Consider the following 26,306-nt stretch of genomic DNA (forward strand, 5'->3'; position numbering starts at 1 on the left):
TTCCCTCATTCACAAAAGGAAGAATCTTCCAAACCATACACTACTTGACTACATTAACTACAGCACCAGGATAATACGAGGACTGAGGGTCAAACAACATGTGCATATAATGGAGATATACACATATGTATATATATATATATATATATATATATACATAAATATATTTGAATGCAGTCATAAACATCAGTCATTTTTGTAAAAGTAGCGTGATCAGAGAAATACTACGAAGATGTGCATACATGAAAATACTAATGTAAATCCATTAGTATTTATATATTATCAAATGTTTCCAAAATTGCTGCGGATGTTCAGTCACACATTTCAGTGACTGTTCAAATTATTATTAATATTACTTTCTTCACTATCATCATCAACATTATTGTCATAACATTTTGTTACATAGAATGAAACTTAACAATTTTTTTTTTTTGTTAGAGGAAGTGAAAACTGTTAATCTATTTATCAAGCACATTCTCTATTTAAGTTGTAATTTACTTCCTTTTTTTCCTGTTATTTAATGGATGTAAAATCTGGTGTGGGGTGGGGGGAATAAAAAACACTCACATACACACAAAAAAAAAATATACTTAAGAGAAGATGGAATTTCCGACTGGAATAAAAATTTGTTTTGATGTTGCATAATTGGTGCGAAACAGTGATAAAACTCAGTTGATTTATAAAATGTACTTTCATGAATGAAACTGAATATTGTCAAGTTATTTTTATGTCAAATATTCATTTACAGTTGTATGTACGTTCGGTAATTTCACCGAAAGTCAAACAGCAATCCGCATAAGTCATTGGTTTTACAAAGTAAATTGATTTGAAATTAAGTATTTCCTGTTTGATATGTTCTGATAGTTTTCACTTCAATATTTCTCTCATTCTAGTTATTCCCACCTACCTTTATATAATGCATCTACCCCTTCTACAGCAAGACAGCTGCCCTTGTCCCTTTATCATATTTTATCCCTTTCTACTGCACCCCCACTTGGTTGCAGGAGCTTTTTGCATTCTTTGTCTTATAAGTTACTTGGTGATTTCACTAGTGATACTGCTACAATCAAGCTCTCACTACACTCTATAAGGTGATTTGGTATTGGTGTGAGGAAGAGCATCCAGCTATAGAAATCATGCCAAAGCACACAGTGGAGCTTGATGTAGTCATGTGGCTCATTGGATCCTGTTGACCCATCATACCCATGTCAGCATGGAGGATGGATATTAGATGATGATGATGATTAATTCTAGATGTGAGACTATTGTCATGTGATCAGAGCAGCCATCTTGGATCTCGCCTAGCAAATGACAATTTGAGTGCAAGGATGTAAGGTAGGAATCGACTTCCATCCTTGAAAAAAGTAAACTTCCCATCTTGCAAAAATGTATTTTCAGGAAGAACTAGAGTAAAACTACAGTTTGGCATTGTTATTTTGTGGGAGATCTTCCTGCTTGTCAGCAAAAACAGAATTTACTGTGGCCATTAGAATTTGTTTTGGCATAAGTTTGATTTACACAATCCTGACAAAAAATTACCTTAAAACAATGCAACCATTATGACATGGTGTAAGGAGGGATTTTATTCTTATACTCGGTACTTTATATTTTCTTGAATATTAATGTTGATCTTGTAACTGATGCAACAGTTGCGTCAGTTATGCATTTTGTGAGGCTGCATCTTTATTTTAGCACCGTGTAAAAAAAAACAGGTATGAAGCAACTACTTTTTATTATTGCATTGAATACAGCAAGGTATTGCGTTAATACTTACAAGGTTTATTTCATTATCACATTTCAGCATTTCAGACTATTATCACATTTCAGACCACATGAAATCTTAGCCATACTAAAATGTTGCATCGGCTACACTGATATTGTAAGGTGCTACTGTAAATTCTATCTTGTAATGTTGTATAGATTTTAAATATGGCAAGTTCTTAGGTCTTTTACTTCAACCTGAGGCCACCGACCAAATATAAATATGGCCTTAACAGTCAACTAAGCAGGTAAGTATTACTATAATAAACAAGTTTTCAGCTTCTCTTGGAAAGCAAATATATCAGCATTTTATTTTTTTTTTTGTATTTTGAAAAAATTATATTGGTTCTAAGCCCCCTCCCACAAAAAAATACTCTGTATAATAATGTAAAAATTTCTGAAATGAACGACTAGCCCATAAGAGCGCCTGCTTTCTCCCAAAACGAAGAAAGCTGTTGTTAAAGTGGTTGGAACATATATGTGTGAACTTCAAGCATCACAGTGGACCCAATACTACCTTTAATTGGCCAACCACAAAAGACAGATGCTGGATACTGCTTGAAGATGTACTCGGCAAACTTGGAGTACACTTCTGTCCTATGCTTGCTGGGGCTAGAAACCACAAAATCAGCCCAGACACTGTCCATTCTATCTACAAAACTTTCAGCCGTTACATTGCATTAAGCTTAACATCCAATGCATGTAAAATGCCTAGAGTGAATTATCTAAGACATTATGTATGTGCTGCAATAAATCTTCAAGAAACATTATTTAGAACTTTGTGTTCAAGAGCAATACCATTTAGTAGTTGTGAATAGTGTGCACTCATAATTTTTAGATTTAGTAAAACCTAATGCACATTATATCTGAATACTTGTAATGTATTTGAATTGCTCCTTTTTGTACTGACATGGGAGAACTACAGGAAACTTGCTTGATTGTTGACATTGCTAATTTTATCACAGAAAATTCATGACTTTTTTATTTTACATTTACAAAAAAAAAAAAAAACTACACTTGATTCTTTAAGGTTTACCAAAACTAATATCTAAATATGATTTCTTGGCATTTAAGTTAAAACTGTTTGCTGTTAAGTGAAACCTTTTTAATTATTTGCAAAACATAGGATAAAACATGTATTTTATTATAATTTTTTTTTTTTTAATATTTAGGGCATTCTAAAAAAGGAAAATGAAGAAAATAGCATATCACAACATTAAATTTTGTTAACAAAAATTGAATTTTCACTTAGATGTTAAACGATGATGATGATGTTGATATTTAAAAAAAAAATATATTATATATACATTAATGTGTCCTTTCCACTTTTATATGCTCCATATTGATTCATTTTCAAAATGGCTTTTCACTTTTCCCATTGTAAAATGTGTCACATGTGAAAATGTGAAATAACATTTAATGTCTCTTCTTTTTCATTCTGCACTTTTATGATGGGAAATTATGAATGAATTAACTGCCATGATTTTCAAAGTAAAAATTAGACAAACAAAACTAATACAGAAAAGCTGTTGCATGTTTGTGTGTGTGTGTGTGTGTGTGTGTGTGTGTGTGTGTGTGTGTGTACATATATGATCAGATACAGAAAACACTTGTATTCTCTCTTGAGTTTTAACCCCCCAAAATCTTTGGAAAGGAAACAAGATATGTTTACTGATATAGAATGTAAACATTGATTCTGTCTCGATTATTGCACATGAATATCTCAATATAGGTTTTATCTGTCTCACTAAATTTGAGGTATTTTTCTTATTTGTTATGTCATTTTCTGTATTTGTATGAATAAGAGAACTTTTTTTTTTTTTTTTCATATCATTTGCCATTATTAACTCTTTAACTTTTAAACTGGCCATATCCTGTTTTATGTTCAAACCAGCCAGATCTGGCCTCAAACACCAATCCTACCATGTCATTCTAAAAATTAAGTTACATCGCCAGATTCTCAAAGCTACATGATCATCATCATTTAATATTCATTTTCCATGCTGGCATGGGTTGGATGGCTTGATAGCAGCTGGCAAGGCCAGGAGCCCACATTGGGTGATGTTATCAACTTAATCTTTCCCCCAAATTTGTTACCCTGTGCCAAAATTTGTAACTAATATTTGGCACAATAAATTTTAACTTCCACAAAAACTTAACTCCTTTCTTCTGAGAAAAGCATACAGTATGAAGTACTTGTCAAGAATATTTGTGTTGCTAAAAAGGAGAGATGGTTAGCACTCCCCTCGACAAGGATGGAAGACATCATCTGATCTTTCTAACACATATGGGCATTGCTTTCTACTGCAGAGCAACCTATTTCTTTAAGTGCAGGCATGGCAGTGTGGTAAGAAGTTTGCTTCCTAACCATATGGTTCCAGGTTCTCTCACACTGTGTGGCAACTTCAGCAAGTGTTTTCTATGATATATGATAGCCTTGGGCCTTGTGAGTAGATTTGGTAGATATAAACTGAAAGAAGCCTCTTGTGTGTGTGTGTGTGTGTCTTTTTGTCTGTCCAACCCAACTGCTTGACAGTTGGTGTTGGTGTGTTTACATCCCTGTAACTTAGCAGTTCAGCAAAGGTGACTGATAGAATAAGTACCAGGCTTAAAAAGAATATAAATACTGGCAGCAGTTAGTTGGACTAAAATTCCTCAAGGCAGTGCCCCAGAATGGCTGCAGTCTAATGACTGAAACAAGTAAAAGGTAAAAAAATATAATGTATAACATAATCATGTAGGCATAGAGTACATAGAAGTACTCTGGCTAGTAAGGAAATGAGGTATGCATGGTACAGTGGGTGTATAATGTTTTCCTTTATTGAAAGGAAAACAGGTTTGGATTGGATATGTATTAAAAGGAGCAGCTGTTGTATGGAGGAAAGATGTGGACTGCTATAGACATGGAATGTGAATTGATAAATGTCAGTGGCACATTTGTAGAGTTATTAAAATGGTAATGTAATTATGATGTGTAATTATGAACCTCATCAATAGACGAAGGTATATAAAAATAATCATACTACATCTACGAAGTGTCAGTATCAAGCTGTGCTTCAAATCCGAAGAGGAGGAGAAGAGGTTTATTAGAGTTCCTATTAAGCATATTAGGAGAAAAGTGGATCCAATGGTTACATGTAGTCCATGAAATCCTGTGGCTACAAAAAAATGGTGATCTATAAATGCTATCTGAGATGGAGAATGATGCTTCTATATATTCTATTATTTGAATATATCAGATGGAATGCTTTGTGGTATTTGTTCATGTTTGTTGCCTTCTGAGTTCAAATCCCATTTAAGTCAATTTTACCTTCCATCCTTTTGGGTTTGATAAATATATTACCAGTCTGATATGATGGACCGATGGAATGTTAGATCAGCAGACATGTGGCTCTGTAGCATGTTTTGGTTTTGTACATTCTGAGTTTAAGTCCTGTATTCTGCCACTGGTTGGGTGTGCTGGTTTTTTATGCCTGGCATAAATGGTGATTAGCCTGGGAAGTCCTTAAGTAAGTACCCAAGTATTTTAGACCATTATCCTGCATTATCTTGAAATGTCGGGATTTTGGTGATGTGATTGTTTATGTTCAAAATGACATTGTAGGGTAGGTGTGAGATGACAGATCTGGCCAGTTAGAACATAATGCAAATAGAATATTTTAGCTGGATATGGCTGGATTAAATGCTAAAGGGTTAAAGTCCTGTACACTCAATAAAGGAACAGACATTCAGCATTCAGAATGTAATCCTTATTAGATTAATCCCTTCAGCAGTCAAATATAATCCTTATTTATTAACATTGTTGAGAATTAATTTTGCATTATCTTGTACCTTTGAGATTTGGATGATGTGATTGTTTATTTTTCAATGACATTGTAGGGTAGGTGTGAGAGACTGGATCTTCCCAGTTTGAACATAAAACTCTTAGGATACCTGAGCCAGGTGTGGCTAAAGGGTTAAAATGTTCTGTGGTGAGTGTGGAGGATAGTAGTAGAAGACAAAAACCGTTGAGAATACATACAGAGATGCATGCAATTCCATTTGCAAGATAGTGGTGGGTATCATGAGGTTGTGAAGCAAAAAAGAAAACCTCACAGTTATATCTGTCCCTGTGTGTGTAGTGTGTGCGTATATATATATATATATATATATATAACTGAGTTTGAAAACAGAGAAATCTAATGTATACACATTTATTGATTAATTAATTAACATATTCACCTACAATTGTTTCGTTTCTCAACCAGAATTAAAATTACAACACATATATAAATATATAATTTTGCATTTTAAAATACCTTGGATGGAAAATTATTAGGGTGCATGATGAGGAGGTAGCTGACCAAGCTAAGGACTTGAAATAAGGTTGCCTACCTTAGGAAGGGATGGCTGTAACTTAACTTCTTGAAGCAAGAAGACCAAAGCCTAATACAACTTTCGAAGTTAATAGCTACATACAGATCACAAGCCTGACTGACTTGCTCAATATGTCTTCAGTATTTATTTAGGATATATTTGAAAATTCACAAATAGATTTTGATATTTTTTTCTTTTCATTTTTATTGGCTTATTGATTGCTATGCTATGATTCAAAGTCAGGGATAATTTTGAAGAATAATTTCTTTTATGCTTGTGCTGTCGTTAATGACAACAAATATCTTCCTTAAATTTATGGAGGATGATAATAGAATAATGTTCAACTATAGAAAATTATATTTATTGAATGAAGATTTCTTTGCATTTGTGCAATAGGCAATGTGTCACTCTTGTAGTCAAATGTAAATAATCACTGAACAATTATGATAAAATTTGACCTCCAAAGGTTCCAGTAGATTTATATTTTTAGTTTTTTTTTTAATATATTTCATCATAGTGTACCTTAAAATTAAAGCTAAATATGTTTCTTTAAAAAAAAAATTATGTTTAATCAGAGACATTTACATCAAATGTACTGAGAGTTATTTTTTAATGTTTAAAATAACAAATAAAGCTATTTAAACTAAGTATAAACTTCCCAATGTTTACAATTGCTAAATAGAATTTTTTTTTCTGAGGTAGAGAACTAAATTGAGCTAAAACCATTCAAACAAGGACAATTTTCGAAATGTTTACAATAGATAACACGCAAAGTGGGATTTTCTTTCAAATGTTTACTGTTGGCTTTATTAAAAGATAATAACAATCTTTTTTTTTTAATTTGCTGGTACTTTTTTTTCATCTGAGAAGAACCAAAGAAAATAAACAAGTTATTTGGAGGAAAATACAAAAAGTATTTAAACATTAAAATTTTTTTTTAATACAGAGTAACCAAAAGTAAAAAAAAAATTCTCAGTATCTATGAAATACAAAACAAATTTGTTCACACGTTTTAAAATTTCACATGTGACATATAGTTTACATTTGAGAGAATTGGAAACCCATTATGAATATGAATCCTACCAATCAATATGAAGCAAATAAAAATTTGTGATTTTTCATATTCTATGGCATTAGTGAAATTTGGAATTTTTGTTATTTTATACCACTAACAGCCATTTCTTCTCAATCTGCTGATGTGTACAGTTGACTGAAATACCGATTGAACAAAACCACAATTCAGTATTGAATTAAACACATAAAAACACACACACACAATTCTACTTTCAAGATGGTGGGTACCATGAGGTTGTGAAACAAACTGGGAAACCTCACAACTGTACTTGTTCTTCTGTGTGTGTGTATATATATATATATATATATATATATATATATATATATATATATATATATATATATGTGTGTGTGTGTATGTATATATATGTGTGTGTGTGTGTGTATGTATATATATATGTGTGTGTGTGTGTGTGTGTATGTATATATATATATGTGTGTGTGTGTGTGTGTACACGTAAGCTGTATAGAAAGTAATTTAGAAGTGGGTATAACTTTTCTTTTTATTAACTGACGTTGGTCGTTCAAGTCGCACAACCTTGTGTGCCTGTGTGGTGTGCATCATCAATTAACATTTACTTCTCTCTCTATATATGATGCATATATATATGTGTGTGTGAGAGTGTACTGATGATTAGACCTTAATTATTTCTGCCTATTTAATCACTTACACACAAATGATGTAAGCTGAAACACAAAAATTTTAAATTAGCATAATGCAGTTACTGACAGTATTAATAACTCCACTGTAATGAACAGTGCATAAGATCATTGAAGTGTATCAGTTATTTATTTATTCTTTTTTTTTTTTTACCAAATAAAGAATGTGCAAGATGGAGAAGACACGCATATGATATTAATACTTGGGTGGCTATCCAGAATTTCTCAAAATATTTTACATCTACAAATTGTACTTGGTGAGACATTGAACATGGCATTTGTTGATTTAGAGAAAGCCTTTGATAGAGTACCTTGATCTGTGATAAATTGGTCTCTGAGGAAGCTAGAATTAGATGAATAGCTTGTAAAAGCAGTACAGGCTGTGTACAGGGGAACTGTTAGTAAGGTAAGGGTACATTGAGGATATTAGTTTACAGGTAGGTGTTCACCAAGGCTCTGTCCTCAACCCTCTCCTATTCGTCATCATCCTCCAGGCCATAACAGACACAATTAAGATTGGAAGCCCATGGGAACTACTATATGCTGATACTCTAGCCCCTGTAGCAGTATTTGTAACAAAATTAGAAAAGAAATTCCAGGTGTGGAAGCAGAACCTGTAATCAAAGGGTCTTAAGTTAACTTAGCAAAGATCAAGATCTTAGGAAGCAAGAAATCAAACAGGACCCTTCCCCACTTCAGGCAGAAATTCCATTTGGGGTACCAAGTGCAAGCTATGGACACACAAGAGGTGCAATGGAATAGGAAGGTTGACAGAGAAAGTAATGTTACTGCTAGATTAAGAATAGGATGGAGAAAGTTCAGTGAGCTTTTACTTCTGTTGGCGACCAAAGGCCTCTCTCTGATTGAAAGGAAGATTGCATGTGTATGAAATGGTAGTGAGATATGGGCCCTGAATACAGAGGATAAGCAAAGACTAGAGAGGAATGAAACCAGTATGCTCTGCTGGATATGCAATGTCAGTGTACATGTGCGACAAAGCACTAGTGTACAGAAAGAGAAGTTGGGCATAACAGGAAATATATGCTATGTGCAAGAGAAGAGACTCTGCTGGTTTGGTCACATGAGGCAGATGGATTAGGACAGTTGCATAACAAGTGTTGATAACTTAAAGTGGAGGGAAGCTGTGGAAGAGGTAGGTCCAGGAAGATGTGGGATGAAGTATTGAAGGTCGATCTCAAAACACTGAGCCCAATGAAAGGGATGACATATGACTGAGATATGTGGTACATTGCTGTACTCATGAAGACTCACTCACCGCAACAGAATTGAAATCCTAAAACCAAAGTACCACTTACAGAGCGCTGGTGATGGTGCCATGTAAAAAGCACCGAGTACACTCAGTAAAGTGGTTAGCATTAGGAAGAGCATCCAGCTGTAGAAGTCAAGTCAAAACAGACTGTGGAACCTGGTGCGGCCCCTGGCTTTGCCAGTTCCTGTCAAGCTATCCAACCCATTCCAGCATGGAAAATGGATGTTAAATGATGATGATGTAGTTTGTCTTTAGTTTGATGATTACATTCTTTGATTTGGTTTGTTGTCAACCATAGTATTTATGTGGCTTAACAGAAGCTTTTGTTAAAGCCACATAAAAAGAAGGCTGACAATAAACCATTATTAGTAAGGTTATTATTTATTGATGCATAGATGTTTCTAGCAATTAGAAAAGGAATATCCTGAAGTGAAGGTTGAGTTACAAAGCATCATGGGAATTGTGTTACTGCACAGTTGAATACTAAGTTCGCAGTGAATGAACATCATTCACTGAATATGTAATTATAGTTCATCCTTTACAATTTTGCAGGTAATGCTCTACACATCCCTAAGATTTTTTTGCTTCTAATGAATTCTGTGATTATTCCCCAAAATACTATTTTTGGTGAATTTTTTCTGGAGAACATGATTTTTCTTTTGTGGTTGGATCGTTGATGACCTCTTTCTAGCATATTGGATGATCACCTAGTGGTCATCCCTTCTTATACGCATGTAATATAATTTTTTTCTGAATTATCAGATTTTTTTATATGCTAGACCTCTGGTTTTAAATTGAAATTAATACTCAATTTATCATCCTCAGTATATATATATATATATATATATATATATATATATATATATATATATATATATATATATATATTTGTTCATATGATGATATCTCCACAATGTGTTGATGAGAAAAACATGTAATCGCTACCAATATAGCAAGAGATTTCTCCGCTAGAAGTCTAAAGTAGACTCCTTAAGGATCGTTCTCCTTGGTTATATATCCAAAATTTTAAATTTAAAAGATAGTTTTGATGCTGATATCCATTATTATTGAAATTTATTCCTATGTCAACATTTCTGTATAAGGCTATATTTGACTGTCAAATTCAAGTCAAACATATAAATTACCTTACACATCTTCAGGGAAAAAAGGTAAAGAACAAAAAGTAAACACCAAAACATCGTTCTTTACCTTTTTTCCCTGAAGATGTGTAAGGTAATTTATATGTTTGACTTGAATTTGACAGTTAAATATAGCCTTGTACAGAAATGTTGACATAGGAATAAATTTCAATAATAATGGATATCAGCGTCAAAACTCTCTTTCAAATTTAAAATTTTGGATATATATATATATATATATATATATATATATATATATATATATATATATATATATAATTATTAAAGTGATTAGATGCAATTTAAAACCAAAAAGCACAAATACAGTCATGACTAAGAGTGACTAAGGGTGCAAGTCAGCACCAGCATTGCTAGAAATAAGAGTCAAAGTAACTCTTAGCCATGAACAGAGCATTTTCTGTTCAACGGAACACTTTCTATTCACTGACATGGGAAATAGCCTCCCCACAGCTAGACACGTGTTTCTGCCTCTCTATTTCTGTGTCACACTCTCATCATTTGACACCGGATCACCTCTTCCAATGCACCCTCTTTTATAGCAAGACACCAGTTTCTGCCTCTCTGTCACACTCTAATCTTTCATCCTCTGACACAAGTTCCCTTCTCAAATGGTCCTGCCCTTCTCAAAATTCCTCTGTCATGCAAGTTACTTGGTGACCCTACCGGTGCTGGTGCCACGTAAAAAGCATCCCAGTCCACACTGTAAAGTGGTTGGCATTTGGAAGGGCATCCAGCTGTAAATTTCATGCCAAAACTAACCCTGCCCGTGCTAGTGCCACGTAAAAAGTACTGCGTCCACTCTGCAGAGTGGTTGGTGTTAGGAAGGGCATCCAGCCATAAAAACCCTCCCAAACAGACACAGTAGCCTGGAGTAGTCTTCTACCTGGCTGGTTACTGTCAACTGTCCTACCCAAGCATGCATGGAAGAAGGACATTAAATGATGAAGATAATCAATCATGGCTTGGGTTGGGTGGGCTGTCTCAGTGTTTCTCATCATCTTGATCACATTGCAACAGAATAAACTGTCCAGTTGTGTCTGTTCTTACAATGTGGACTGGTTGCATTTTATTGTACCACTAGCACCAAAGATCTTGCTCCAAGCAGTGAAATTGGCTAAAATCTTCCTCCCCATGCATCCTCCCCACCTACCCTGTATCAATTCCTATTTGGTGATTGACTCTATTTCACTTCTCTGCAATACTACATTACCAGCACATTTACATTGAGAAAGAGAGATATAAAAAAAAAAAAAAAAAAATTACATGAATTGTGTAAACATTTCTTGAAATAGATTAATTTTTATAGGAAAATAGTTTCACTGAAGATAACAAATATTTTCCTATTGAACTGTTCATTTGTCATAAAAGTAGGTGATGATGACGTTTTGAACCATTTCAACAATGACAATGTTAATAATAATAATAATAATATAAATATAAAAAAAAATGTGATGGGCACATTGTATTAATCATCGAATTTAATACATGAGACCATTTTCCTGTGTACAGAAGAGATTTTCTTTATGTGTGATAAATGGTTAAGTCATTGATTTATCTTGATTCTACAAGCCTGAATTGTCTTTGCTGTTCTGTTTTCATTTCAGGAATATTTTGACTAAGCTCTCTATTTTAGCCTTTTCAAAAGCTTTCTGATTGAAGAAAAAAAAAAAAAGAATAAAAACGAGGTAAAAAAAAGGAAGGAAAAATACTGTTGTGATTGTTTGGTTACAGCAGTCTTCTATTTTCCTTAATTCAATACAAAGCTATTTTTGTTGTCCGTTTTCCTTTCTGGTTATTTGTTAAAGCTGTAATTGGGCAATTGTTAGTGAAACTATCTTGCCAGTGTTTTCTATTATTATATTTTATGAAGAAATGAATGGTTTAAGTAATGCATTCTTATCTAATAGTTTGGTTTGTGTTGGAGAAAAATGCAGAGATTTCTTCAAAAGCAGATGGTAAAATTGGATTGAAGAACTGTTTGAGAGCAATGATGTATCACTTGAATACCAGTTCTTTTATTAGTGTTCTGGTATAGACTTACCCGTATCAGCATTTTTATGTCCTCTGTTTTTCCATGCAAGCAAGGGTTAGACAAAAGTTAGTGAAGAAATTTTCTATATCCAGATGCACTTCCTGTCAATAACCCTTATTTGTATTGGGTAAAGGTACTTTTACTTTTGTTCTACTGGTCATCATACACGAAACTTCTGACACCTTGGGCAAGGCAAATGACTTCTGTAATAGCTTAATAGCTCTGGGTTGACCAAAGCCATGGAAGTAGATTTGGTTGATAGAAACTGGAAGATGCCTGTTATATATATATATATGTGTGATATATATATATATATATATATATATATATATATATATATATATATATATATATGTGTGTGTGTGTGTGTATATATATATATATATATATATATATATATATACATCATCATGATGATCATTTAGCATGTTTTCCATGCTAGCATGGGCTGGATGGTTTGAGTGGTGCTGGTAAAACCAGGGGTTGCACCAGGCTTCATTGTATGGGTTTTTATAGCTGGATGCCCTTCCTAATGCCAAAGACTCTACAGAGTGTACTGAGTGCCTTTTATGTAGCTATGGATACATAAGAGGTGCTGCAGTATCAGAGGAAGGTTTTTGTGTGTGGAAAGTGCACAGGTACAATAAACACCCAAAATGTACAGAAAATAGATTTCATCACTTGCCAGGGAGTAAACTAGAAGTAAATGATAGTTTCTGTTAGCTAGGTAACCAAGTCTGTAGCGGGGGTGGATGCTCTGAGAGCATAGCTGCTAGTATAAGAATAGGCTGGACAAAGTTCAGAGAGCTCCTACCTCTGCTGGTAACTAAGGACCTCTTGCTCAGAGTGAAAAGCAGACTGTATGATGCCTGTGTATGAACAGCCATGCTACATGGCAGTGAAACATGGGCTGTGACTGCTGAGGGCATACGTAGGCTTGTAAGAAATGAAGCTAGTATGCTCTACTGGATGTGTAATGTCAGTGTGGATGCACGAGAGCATGTAAGCATCCTGAGAGAAAAGTTGGACATAGAAGCATCAGATGTGGTGTGCAAGAGACATGACTGCGCTGGTATGGTCATGTGATGTGTATGGATGAGGACAGCTGTGTGAAAAAGTGTTGCACTCTAATGGTGGAGAGAACCTGTGGAAGAGGTAGACCCAGGAGGACATGGGATGAGGTGGTGAAGCACGATCTTCGAATGTTGGGCGTCACAGAAGCAATGACAAGTGACTGAGACCTTTAAAGATATGCCGTGCTTGAGAAGACCCGAGTGAAATCATAGTTATGGCCAATGCCAGTGCAGTCTGACTGGCACCTGTGCTGGTGGCATGTAAATAACACTTGAGCATTGGGCCTCATGGAGGCAGTGACAGGTGACCAAGACCTTTGGCGATATACTGTGCTTGTGTAGACCTGTCAGGCCAAATGAGACCATAGTCGTGGCTGATGTGGATGTGCTGGTGGCATGTAAAAAACACCCCTGTACTCACAGAGTGGTTGGTGTGAAGAAGGGCATCCAGCCAAATCAGATCAACCTTGCCATATCAGATCAGAACCTGGTGCAGCCCACCCCCACATCTCCGGCTAACTAGTTTTCAGTCAAACTGTCCAACCCATGCCAGCATAGAAAGCGGATGTTAAATGATGACGATGACAACTCAAACAATTTTAAGTATTGTTGGCCTATGCTGTTAAATTAAAAGTTGCGAGTGAGCAAAAGTGGAGGCATCTTTACTTGTCCTGCTAGAACTAGTAGCCAAGTTTCTCTCAAATTACACCCTGCTGCATTGGAAAAGGGATGGTGTCATATTTTGACTGGCATGTGACATGGATTAAAGTTAGGGAGGGTGTGCAGTGTCATCTGCTTCACTCTCTTGTCCCTTTCCTGTCTGATTCCAGTGGCAGGACAAAGTCGAAACAACTGGAGATAGGTTGGGCTGCATTGGTTGGCTGCAGCATCCTTCGTGTCTCCTGTGCCCTGTTTATGCTCCACAATGCTTGTTGGTCTGCCTTCCTGTCCATTGAACCAATCTGATAGTTTCCTCTGCACAGTCTGCTGGTCTAATCTTCACATGCACATGTAGGCATGCCCTAGCTCTCCAAGAGTTCGAGGGTGGTCAGCTACCTTCAACAAGGTTTATCCAGCCTGTAGAACCCTTTGCCTGGAGTGTGGCTGCTGTTGCATGCAGACAGCTTTAGGGAGCCACAGGTAAGAGCTGGGTGTCGAGTGAGGACCAAGACGAATGAACTACTCTGAAGAGCACCACACATTCCCCCATCAGAGGTACTACTCCACCCAGATACCCCATGCATTGGATGATGTGTTGTTTGATTCATTATTAGAAAATATAAGATGAGGTGGTCAAATCTGGAACAGATTTAATTGGAGTTCTGCTTGATGAAGGCTGATCAGAGTCTGCACAACAATTGGTTGTAATCTTTCTTTGTGTAATGAGTGCATGTTTTTCTCAGGAGTGGGCTCAAGTTTGTTTTGCCTTTGTTTTATAAAGAAGAGGAAGGGAAAAGTGTTGCAGGTTGCTTTTTCAGGTTGAATTCTAATCCCAGTTTTTACTGATGTAAATAACCCCTCACTAACTTACCATTCTAGAATTCTTTTGATTATATTTTTGATTCCAAAAGAAGACATTTCATTGATCTTGCTTTGATTATTCTGAGCCGTGACAGTGTTCACAATTATTGAGTTTCTGTTTCATACTTAAAACAATACACAGCTTGTCTGATGATTAGCTTCGTTAATTAAATTTGTCAGATAACTGGGAGGATGTCAGTTTCATTTGTAGTCTTGTACAAATGGTTGTAAATATATAAACAATATCAAAGTAACTTTGTTATCCTAAATAAGAGGAAGTTACATGAGCAATAATTAATGAGATCTCTTAAATGACTCTTAATAAGTGTTAATGTTTTCATAGCCAATCAAAATTTGAATGTTCTATAAATGAGTCTATCTTTGATGGATGTTGTTCTTGCTTAACACCCATCAAAGCTAAGTGTAATTTGACTCTTAGTCTTTCAATAGACACCTTATGAGTGGTTATTGTAACAAATATCAGGTAAAATCTGTCGTGGAAGAATGGCTAGGTCCATCCAGCTTTAATGTCAGTCATATAAAAGCAATCACTGAACAGAGGAGAAACAAAAGGACATTACTATTGATAATTTTGTAATTTCTTAAGAGATAAGCCAGAAATTACGTGCCACTGTTTTTGAATAACCTTATGATGTGATTAAGTTTCTGTACACTTAAAAATATTTCTTCCCTCTCAGATCTTCCGACTGTTGCTTTCAGATCTACTTTGCATTGTTCTGTCAGAGGAATATTTCAGTTGAAAGACATCAACAGGAAACAGCATTTCAATGATGTTATAACAATATTGTTGTAGTTTCAGCATTTATGGTTCTTGTTCAAGAGAACAGCTGCACCATATAATGCAAAATGGCTTATTATAAAAATATTGCTATGCTGAATATTATAATTGTGCTACAATCTGCATGTTCGCCCTTACAGCCGCCGTGGTAGGTTTGAATGTTTTATTTTGTTGGTGGCATGAAAATACAGGTTTGCGTAATGTTGATATGCATCACTGATTCTGTAGTTACAGCACTTGCAGAACAGTTTACATATCTAATATTTTAATGAAAATTTTTGGTGCGGTGCATACCGCTGTCACTTTGGTTCCAAAAATTCTGGAACTTGGCAGATTACTGACACCAGGACTATTAGAAATATGTATGCAGCTTATTCTTCTCTCTCATGTCTTTTGTTATCTTTTGCTTAATAATTGGCAGACATTGGGCAATAGTTATTAATTTTCCTGATATTAAAGAAATAAGAATAATAACAAAAAGAAAACCACACACACACCATAAAAACCTTACCAGGAAATATTACTCGAATGTTTAGTTTTGAAGCTGGAGAAGATTCGAGTGGTTAGCATTGTGTTAATATTTCATAATCTTTTTACTAATATTCTTTAATAGCTACATGTGTATCATGTATAGAAGGCACATGACTCAGTGAGTAGAGTGTCAGACTCACACTCTTGAGGCTGTGAGTTTGATTCCCAGACTGGGCTGTGTGTTGTGTTCTTGAACAAAGACACTTTATTTCACACCTTTCCAGTTCACTCAGCTGTAGAAATGAGTTGTGAAGTCACTGGTGCCAAACTATATTGGCGTTTCCCTTGGATAAAACATCGGTGGTGTGAAGGAAGACTGATATGAATGGGTGACTGCTGGTCTTCCATAAAAAAACAACCTTTCCTGGACTTGTGCCTTGGAAGGGAACTTTCTAGGTGCAATCCTATGATTATTTGTGATTGAAGAAGGTCTTTATGATATATAATTTATGCAATACATCGATAATTGTTTATACATACCTGCTGGTGTGGGTGTGGCATGTAGTTTACTTCCTAACCACATGGTTCCAGGTTCAATTACACTCTGTTGCATTTTGGGTAAAGTATCTTTGGCTATGGCCCTGGTCTGACCAAAGCCTTATGAGTGGATTTAGTTGATGGAAACTCAAAGAAGCTCATTGTGTGTGTGTGTGTGTCTCATCATCATCATCATCATATTTGTTTAACATCTGCTTTCCATGCTGGCATGGATTAGACAATTTGACTGAGGTTTGACTGCATCAAGTTCCTATCTGATCTGGCAATGTTTCTACAGCTAGATGCCCTTCCTAACGCCAACCACTCCGAGAATGTAGTGGGTGCTTTTTACCTACTGTGTATGTGTGCATAAATGTGTTTGTGTGTTGTTACTTTCCCCATGCCTTGACTTTGTGTGATGGTCGAAAATGTATGTCATTAGCATGCAAGCAGTGTCCTCTGTTTCCAGTATTCCAGGAAAACATGTCTGGGCATGGGGAAATATTACTTTACTTGGAAATAGGCGAGGATAGGTGACAGGAAGGGTATCCAACTGTAGAAAATACACTTTGACAAATTCCATCTGACCCATGCTCACATGAAAAAGTAGATGTTAAAACGATGATAATGATGTAAAGGTAAGGTAGTTTCTTTTGATGGAGCTATTGTTTCTGTAACTAGATCCTCTTTCTATTACGAACAAATCAACTAATCTAAATGCAGAACTTGTTTGGTGTCAGGTAGACAGACTAGAACAAGCAGAGTTATCTGCCTTGCACAGAGACACAACATGGTTGTTTTAGCTGTAAGTCTTGAACTCAGCATTGTGTGATCAGTTGTCCATCATTTTAACTTCATTGCTATCTACCATACACATTATGTGATTATGCTGGTGGCGCCACAGAAGCTTGTATTAACTTACACCTATAGTTTCTCAAAAGACATTATTATTTGTCTTCTTCCTTACTCTTCCTATTATATACTTTCTTTTCAAATTATAAAAAATAGGGGAAAAAAAAAAAGAAAATGAACAAAAAATCTTTGCCAGCTGCTTTGTTATTACTATGTTGCTATTGATTGATCTTTGGTTGTAATTATTTGAGACATGCAAATGTCTGTGTGATTTAATGTCTTCAAATTAACTTGTTTTATTCTTCATTTCTGGACATTAGTTATAGCTCCTTATGGGGACATCAGATAGCGTGCAATGGAAAAAGAAAAATAGCTTTCATAAATAAAATACAATATATATATATATATAAAAAAGAATGAAACGGAAAAAAAAAAATTATCTCTTAGTATACAGATCCTTATCTTTCTAGAAACTTCTTTTGTTTAGAGTTTTTCGTTTTGTAATCTGATTGTTTTAGCCATTGTTTCATATGAATTTAGGAATAGTGTGAAATTTGAGGGGGAAACAAGATTGGCATTTTATGATGAGTTTCATTTCACTCGAACATTTGATGGTATTGAGTTGAGGAAAGTATGTCGAGTTAATGTAAGCCCAAGGCTAGGTATTTCCAGGGTACTATCATCAGCACCGGCAATTTTATATCTGCCAGAATGGGTTGGATGTGACTTCACTTCTGGTAGTAGTAATTTTATGGTTAAATGCTTTTTTTTTTTGTTGCCAACCCTCACTTGTTTTTCAAGCAAGGCACTTTATTCTGCAGCTCTTCACACTTCAAGGTGTTGAATTTGCTGGGGGGGGGGGGATATAAATTGATGTGACTGCTGTCCAAGCAGTGTAAATATGAAGACAAGCAGAGACAAATGCGTACACGCACACACACTGATGAGATATGCATATGTATATATTCTTTTATTCTTACACTTCTTTCAGTCATTTGACTGTGGCCATGCTGGAGCACTGCCTTTAGTCAAACAAGTCGACCCCAGGATTTATTCTTTGTAAGCCTAGTACTTATTCTATCGGTCTCTTTTTGCCGAACTGCTAAGTTGCAGGGACATAAACACACCAACATTGGCTGTCAAGCGATGGTGGTGGTGGGGACAAACACAGACACACACACATGTATATATATATATATATATATATATATATATATATATATATATATATATATATATATGTATAATTATGTGTATTTCTTCTATCTTAATGAATAAAAATTCTTCTGATAGAATAAATGGGTTAATAGAAACCAATGTAGCAAAGAACACAAAATAACTGTGGTTAGCTCCTGTTTTTAAGGCATGAACTCCTTGAAATTTTAGGTATTTGAGTATATTTAAGAATTTAAGGATTGGAGAAAACGCATGTTATAATTGCATACTTTATTCCTACATATGTTTCAAAGGATTACAACCTGTGTGATCCATAGGGATCTTTGATATTAAAATTGTAACCTTCTCATCAGGGAAAGCATGGGAATCATCTTAAACGTAAGACATTATGACCGATTATGAAAACAATAGATGGATAAGGTTATGACTTGATTCATTTGAAACATATGTAGGAATAAAGTATGCAATTATAACATGCGTTTTCTCCAATCCTTAAATTCTTAAATATATATATATATATATATATATATATATATATATATATATATATATATATATATATATATATATATATATCATCATCATCATCATCATCGTTTAACGTCTGCTTTCCATGCTAGCATGGGTTGGACGATTTGACTGAGGACTGGTGCAACCGGATGGCTACACCAGGCTCCAATCTAATTTGGCAGAGTTTCTACAGCTGGATGCCCTTCCTAACGTCAACCACTCAGAGAATGTAGTGGGTGCTTTTACCTGTCACCCGCACGAAAACGGCCACGCTCGAAATGGTGTCTTTTATGTGCCACTCGCACAAGAGCCAGTCCAGGGGCACTGGCAACGATCTCGCTCGAAAACCCTACAAGGCCAGTCAGGCGGTACTGGCAACGGTCACGCTCAGGATGGTACATCTTATGTGCCACCCGCACAAGAGCCAGTCCAGGGGCACTGGCAGCGATCTCACTTGGCTTGCCGGGTCTTCTCATGCACAGCACATTTCCAAAGGTCTCGGTCAGTAGTCATCGCCTCGGTGAGGCCCAATGTTCGAAGGTCTTGCCTCACCACCTCAGCCCAGGTCTTCCTGGGCCTACCTCTTCCACGGGTTCCCTCAACTGTTAGGGAGTGGCACTTTTTCACGCAGCTATCCTCATTCATTCTCACCACATGTCCAAACCAGCGCAATCGTCTCTCTTGCACACCACTACTGACGCTTCTTATGTTCAGCTTTTCTCTCAAGATACTTACACTCTGACGGGTATGCACATTTACATTACACATCCAGCGGAGCATACTGGCTTCATTCCTTGCGAGCTTACGCATGTCCTCAGCAGTCACAGCCCATATATATATATATATCCATGACGAGCTTCTTTCAGTTTCCGTCTACTAAACCCACTCACAAGGCTTTGGTCGGCCCAAAGCTATAAGTAGAAAACACTTGCCCAAGGTGCCATGCAGTGGGACAGAACCTGGAACCATGTGGTTGGGAAGTCTCCTTTTTACCACACAGCCACTCCTGCACCTCTCTCTCTCTCTCTCTCTCCCTCTCTTTCTGTCTCTCTCTCTTTTTCTGTCTCTCTCTTTCTCTCTCTCTCTCTTTTTCTCTCTCTCTCTCTCTCTCTCTCTCTATCTATCTATCTATCTATCTATCTATCTATCTATCTATCTATCTATCTATCTATATATATATATATATATATATATATATATATATTGACTGTACTGCCAAGTGTTAAGTTGATTGACTGTACTGCCAAGTGTTAAGTTCACGCAGTTATTGGGTTTTTGTACACAAAAGGCATAAAACCGATTGAAATTCGTCGCTAATTAACAGAAGTGTATGGTGAGTCATGCATGGATGTCAAAAACGACCACAAGTAGTGTAGGGAGTTTGCAGCTGATCATACAGAAATTCATGACGAAGAAAGAAGTGGGTGACCATTAATTTCCAACAAGACAGTCGTGAAAGTTGAGCAAATCCTGCATGAAAATCAATGGATCTCATCTCTCTAAATGACCTCTGCATTTTGGTTCCTGAAGTCTCCCAAAGCACCATTCATAGGGTTTTGAGTGAAAAGTTGCAATATTGGAAGGTGTGTGCCAGATGGGTCCCATGAATGCTCACAGAAGACCATAAACAGCAACCCACCTTATAGCCCAGACTTGGCACACAGTTACTACCACCTGTTCCCACAGTTGAAAGAACATTTGAAAGGATTCAGTATAGTTGAAAGGATTCAGTATAGTTCCCACTACCATATTTCATTTTCAAGGTATTTTGTCAGCTCTAGGCTATGGCACAAGACACTTCCCTCAGGTGTTAAATATTAACTGACATGCCTCTGGTTACAACAACCTGCTCATGAAATTAATGTGCAAGCGGCAGAGTACTCCATAAACATGTGTACCCTTTATGTAGTTCTCAGGGAGATTCAGCAGCATGGCATTGAATGTGATGAGGCTGACCCTTTGAATCACAGGTACACCAGTTAAGTAGACTGGAGCATTGTGAAATAAAGTGTCTTGCTCAAGGATACATGGCACTGTTAGGTATTGAACTCACAACCTTCTGCTCTTGAGCTGAATATCCTAACCACTTGGCCATGTGCCTTCATTCGCTACACATTAGGATTGAACTGGAAGACATGATTGCAAAATAGGCTTCTTAATGACACAGCCATATTATACTCATTTTAAATTCTGTTTAAATCCATCTGGTATTTGACTGGCATATATTTTGTTGATGTTACTAGGGTAATCCCAAAAGCAAGGTCTCCAAAAATAATTTAGAAATCACAGAAATGTTTATTGTCAGTGATGTTTACATCATTTTAAAGTTTGAACATTTATCTATTTTTCTATATAATTGCCATTTCGGTTGATGTATTTTTGTAGGTGCTGGGGCAGTTTTTGTATGCCCATGTCATATCAGCTCACCGCCGTGTCGTTGAGGAAGCGTTGAACCTCATCTTTCACCTCATTGTCATTGCTGAAGCACGTTCCAGCCAAATGTTCTTTCAACTGTGGGAACAGGTGGTAGTAACTGTGTGCCAAGTCTGGGCTATAAGGTGGGTTGCTGTTTATGGTCTTCTGTGAGCATTCATGGGACCCATCTGGCACACACCTTCCAATATTGCAACTTTTCACTCAAAACCCTATGAATGGTGCTTTGGGAGACTTCAGGAACCAAAATGCAGAGGTCATTTAGAGAGATGAGATCCATTGATTTTCATGCAGGATTTGCTCAACTTTCACGACTGTCTTGTTGGAAATTAATGGTCACCCACTTCTTTCTTCGTCATGAATTTCTGTATGATCAGCTGCAAACTCCCTACACTACTTGTGGTCGTTTTTGACATCCATGCATGACTCACCATACACTTCTGTTAATTAGCGACGAATTTCAATCGGTTTTATGCCTTTTGTGTACAAAAACCCAATAACTGCGTGAACTTAACACTTGGCAGTACAGTCAATCAGGAGATCCATCAGATACAACTGCCAAGCCAAGACTGAGCATGGCAGTAAGGTGTGTGCAGGGGCAAGCGCATGCACAACAAACACAACAGTGTTACCAATAGCTGCATGCACAGTTTCCCTGCATCCCCAGCACTTTGGAGACCTTACTTTTGGGATTATCTTTGTAGAAAGAACACCTGGATTTAAACTTAGAATGTAAAAGGACTTGAGTAAATTTCATAAAAGCAGCTTGGAAAAGACATTTGAGAGGGTCCCATGCTCTATTGTCTGGTAAAAATAAAAACTGGGTGTAGCTGAATGTCTTTTGAGAGCTGTGCAAACTGTGTATGTGAGGGTACTGTCTGTAAGGTGTATTATCAAAATATTCGGTAAAAATTGGGTTTTTGTAAGAGCTTAGTTCCAAGCATCTTCCACTATATCATACTCCTTCAGATCTTAACAAACGAGTTTATAAATTGGAATAATTTGACAGCTTGCTCATAGCTGAATCAGCCAAAGAATTTGAAGGAATGTTCCGTACATTGAAGTTGAACCTAAAATCAGTGGGATCTAAAAGTAAATCAGCAAAGACAAAGTTACCAGAAGAGAATACTGCAATCTGTGAATGCAGAAAAAAGGTTGAAAGGAATCTTATACTGTGCACCAATTGTTACAAAATGATCTCAGATGGTCTGATAAAGAAGAGAGTTTTCAAATGCCTCAAATGTACAGAAGCAGTTACCTGGAACACTCATGAAATAATTCATTCAAATGCTTGGAATTCTTAGAAATAGTTGGATGCTTCCATTACCCATGTGACCTAATTAGCAGAGAAGTAGTGTGTCAAAATCAGAGTAGCCAAAGTAAGGACTGGTTGGGAAAAGTGTTGTTGCCCTATTGCCTCTGTTAATAGAAACAAATGGATTTTTCTCTCTGAATAACCTGGCGAGTTGGCAGAATTGTTAGCACACCAGGCAAGATGCTTAGCAGCATTTCGTCCACCTCTACATTCTAAGTTCAAATTCCACTGAAGTCAATTTTCATCCTGTCAGGGTTTATAAAATCAGTACGAGTTGAAAACTGGAGTTGATGTAATCGACTTGCTATCTCCCCTGAAATTTTTGGCCTCGTACCAAAATTTGAAACCAGTTTAAACAAAGGGATTTTCTGACTGAACGAAGAGCATTTTGTAGGATGTTAGCTTGCTATATTGTGCGCTTGGTAGTAAAACATGAGCATTGAAAGTGAAAGATATGTAAAGGCTGGAAAGATATGCGATGAGTAAGCTCTGCAAGGTGGTGTAATGTTAGTGTGTATAATGGGTTGAGAGAAAAACTGGGTATTAGAAGAATCAGATATATTATGGTAGCATGCAGGAGAGAGGACTTCACTGGATGAGAGATTTAATCAATTACTTGATTTAACATAAACACCTGGCATATTGGGTACCTTTAGAAGAGTTTATATCCAGGTATCTTTTGTCTTGTATCTTTTATTTGTTTTAGTCATTAGACTGCCGCCATGCTGGAGCACTGCCTTGAAGAATTGTTGCTTAATAAATTGCCCCCCAGTACTGTTTTTATTTTTTTTTGTTTAAAGCCAGTTATATATTCTATTGGTATCTTTTGTTGAACTGCTAAGTTATGGAGACAAAACACACCATTAGTTGTCAAGCAGTGATGGGGGACAAATGCAGAAACAAAGACACACACACACACACACACACACACACACACACACACACACAAACGGACACAAACACACACACACAATAAGCTTCTTTCAGTTTCCATCTCCCAAATCTATTTACAAGGCTTTTGTTGGACTAAGGCTATGGTAGAAGACAGTTGCCCAAGATGTCATGCACTGAGATTGAACTCAGAACCATGTGGTTTGGAAGCAAACTTCTTATCACGCAGCCGTGGGCAACAATTGTTTTTTGAGAAGCAAGTTGCATGTAACATGGCTCCATTAACGGGTGCACTACACTACTAAAAAAAATTCATGGTAATCTTTTTTTTAGGTGTGCCATTCAGAAAGTTCCATGGGCTGCAATTTGTCCATGACTGCTCTACTCTGGCAAGCCTTCAAATTAGATCTCTTCTTTGAGAATACATTCCGCTCTTTCTCTGACCATTCTTGAAGGCCTTGTACAAGGGTCATGCATACTACCTTCCCTTCTGATTGGTAAAATAGAAGAAAGAAAATGCATGTGCTCACACATGCAGGCATACATGCACAAGCTCTGTCTTTGCTTTATGTGTCCTTTAACCATTATCATCTTTACACTTGTTTTTGCTCTTCATGTTACCTCTGGCCTTACAGCTCTTACTACCCTTTTAAAAGTTTCTTGTTCCGTTTTATCTCCATTCCCAACTTACAGCTGTGGCTGCACCTATTTTTATACATTCAACTTTAAAGAAAAATTGAATAAAAAAAGAAAATAAGCCTTAACCGAACATTCTAATTCCACTCAATTTTTTCCCCTCCATCTTCACTAATGCTATGACAAAATGATTTCTCCACTTGTTTTACACATTTATTTCCTCACCCCACTCTCCACCACCACCTCTCATCCTATCCTTCCTCCATCATTGTAATTAATCCACTTCAAGATTTTTATCTCATTCCTATAATTTCTAATATTCTTTCAGAAATTACCACAAGGAATTAGATTACTGGTGTTGTTAACATGTGAAATTATTCTAATCCTACTGAGCATCTGTTCTGGGAATTTGATTCTTTCAAATGGATATTTATTTTTTTTTACTCATAATAGGATTAATTATCATCTTCGTTCCTCTCCCTTCCCCCCATCCTCGATCTCCCACCACCACTATGCTGCTATAGTTTTGCATGTCATTAACCGCAAACTGTATCCTTCTTTATAGTTTTTTTTTAAATTTTGATCTCTTTCAACTGCAGTATGTCAGAGCAACTTGTTTCTTATAAAAAAATGTACTGAGTTAATGTTTGAATTTTAATTTTTGTTTTGCTTTTGACTGTGTAGTTTAGAAGGCTTGTTTACTTTGCATCCACGTGGTTCTAGGTTCAATCATACCATGCAACATCTTGGGCATGTGCATTCTATCAAAGCTTTGAGTTGCTCTGTATGCAAAATTTTGTATATGAAATCTACATGGAAACCTCTCAGATATAAATACATACATATGTACACCTCTCTCTTCCTCTCTCTCTATATATATAATGTGAAGGCACATGGCTCAGTGGTTAGAGTGTTGGGCTCACTAAAAGTCAATATAGTATATAGTGTAAACATGTAGTTTAAATAGTGAAACATCGTTACTGTCTTTCTGAATCCTGCTGCATTTCACATGTTTGGTCTTCCAAAGTCATCTTGGTGTAATAAGTCAACCTACCACTTTTTGACTGTAAATTTTGGTCTGAAAATTTTAACTTGTATACCTGAAAATGTGATGTATACAAGTAATAATAGCCAAGCAAAATATGTTTGGCTCTGTTAATTCTTCAGACAACTAGCTGTAATCAATAATGGTTAGTAGTTTTTTTAATCTGAAGTGCAATGAGGCATGCAGATAATATTGTCTGTGCGTATAATAACAAACAATTTTATTTGCACGCCTCATTGCTCTTAGGCTATTTTACAGAGCTACACCAGTTAATATTTTTAGGCAATTACCAATAACCTGCATCATATTTTCCTCAAATATTTCACATGACATCAGGTCATGTCTATACCAGTGGTGGATCTGTGTGACATAGTATCTCGTGGGTCAGCTTTATGTTTTAGCCGCTCAACCATCATCTGGGGCCCTTGATGTGTACTACAAGCTCAAGCTAGGGTGAACCTAGAATTAATGGTGACAAATGGTTTGCTCCACATTCATGGGCTGGTGCCATGTCACTAGATGCAGGTTTGCCCTGGATATGTGAGGTAATACAATAAAAATATAACCTTTTTTTTTTTCACCTTAGAGTACAATGGAAATATTCAAAGTGTAAAACAGCCTCAGCCAACCAACTGCTAGTGAAAATAAATCTGTCATCTTTTTGTTTGTCTTTGATTTTTCTTGGTTTGTGTGTTTGTCCTCCACTACCGCTTCAAAAACAGACTGATAGAATA

The 26,306-nt window shown here is 36.2% G+C and overlaps 1 protein-coding gene and 1 non-coding gene across 2 annotated transcripts in view; both read left to right on the top strand.

The window, feature by feature from the left end:
- The window catches only part of LOC106878420 (putative ATP-dependent RNA helicase DDX49), a 652,269-nt gene that overhangs the window by 4,982 nt on the left and 620,981 nt on the right, over positions 1–26,306 (top strand). The window lies entirely within an intron of this gene.
- Positions 3,973–4,087, top strand: LOC128247193 (U6atac minor spliceosomal RNA). The gene has a single exon (XR_008263592.1). It is a non-coding gene; the product is annotated as a U6atac minor spliceosomal RNA (small nuclear RNA).

This window comes from Octopus bimaculoides, chromosome 2 (genome assembly GCF_046866305.1).
Source record: "Octopus bimaculoides isolate indiv1 chromosome 2, ASM4686630v1, whole genome shotgun sequence".
Lineage (NCBI taxonomy): Eukaryota > Metazoa > Mollusca > Cephalopoda > Octopoda > Octopodidae > Octopus > Octopus bimaculoides.